The sequence below is a fragment of the Amblyraja radiata genome, chromosome 1, assembly GCF_010909765.2.
Source record: "Amblyraja radiata isolate CabotCenter1 chromosome 1, sAmbRad1.1.pri, whole genome shotgun sequence".
Lineage (NCBI taxonomy): Eukaryota > Metazoa > Chordata > Chondrichthyes > Rajiformes > Rajidae > Amblyraja > Amblyraja radiata.
In genome coordinates, this window is record NC_045956.1 from 29,944,911 (window position 1) to 29,946,199 (window position 1,289).

Below are 1,289 nucleotides of genomic sequence, written 5' to 3' on the forward strand. Positions count from 1 at the left end.
TATCCAGAGATGCTGACTGATCTGCTGAGTTACTCCAGCATTTTATGTTTACCTTCTGCAAAAAAAAAATGATTGTTTCAATATAGAAGCCAAAATTGATGTGGTTTTGTTTTTTTAGTTTTTTAGTTTAGTTTAGTTTAGAGATACATCGCGGAAACAGGCCCTTCGACCCACCGTCTGCACTGACCAGCGATCCCCGCACATTAAAGGGCCTGTCCCACTTGGGCATCATTTGCGCGTCATTTACACGACATCATTTAATCATCACGACGTGCGCATGGTGTGCATTACGCGAGCATGGTGCGTGGTGACATAGGCAGTGGCGCGCGGTCGTACCCGGCGCCCCAGGATTTTGGGATGTACAAAATCTTCGCACGCCGTCTGCGTGATGCGCAAATGACGCCCAAGTGGGACAGGCCATTAACACTATCCTACACACACTAGGGGCAATTTACACTTATAACAAGCCATTTAACCGACAAACGTGAATGTCTTTGGAGTGTAGGAGGAAACTGAAAATCTCGGGGAAAACCCACGTGATTTCGGGGAGAGCGTGCAAACTCTGTACATACACGCACCCGTAGTCGGGATTGAACCAGGGTCTCCGGCGCTGTGAGCACTGTAAGGCAGCAACTCTACGGCCACCACTTAATTTTCTGTGAATTAAGATGTAGAAAGCGTATTGGATTTTTCAGAAGTGACATTGCGGTGATATTGGTACTAAATTGTGGAATCAAATTTCAAGTTAGAGGCATTTGAAAAATTTTATAACAACATAAACCATTTTATTTGAGTTTATGTACATTAGGCTCCAAGTTTAATTGGCCAGAAGAGTTAAACCGCCATGGAAAAATAAGTATTGGGGGAAAAAACAAATAACTGAGCAAGTTTAACCTCTTGGGAAGTTTTTTCCAACTTTTCTGTGTTCTTAGGTTACAGCATGTGATATTACCAAGCTTTCAATGTACTGTGAAGTTTTCAAATAGTGTCGCAAGATGGCCATCTACTGTTTGAGAGAAAAATCAATGTGTTGTGTGTATATGTGCCAAAAATCAAGAACGAAGAAAAATGCCAGATGACTTAGACACAAGGAAACAGATGGGCAATGACAGGTAACTGCTTCAAGGTGACTGAACAAGCCAATTTAAGGGCCTGCACCACTTTCACGACCTAATTCACGACCTCTGCCGAGTTTGCCCTTGACTCATACTCGTAGCTTGGTCATCACGAGGTCGTAGGAGATCGTAGGAGGTTGTAGGAGGTCGTATGTAGGTTCATGGCCGTCCGAA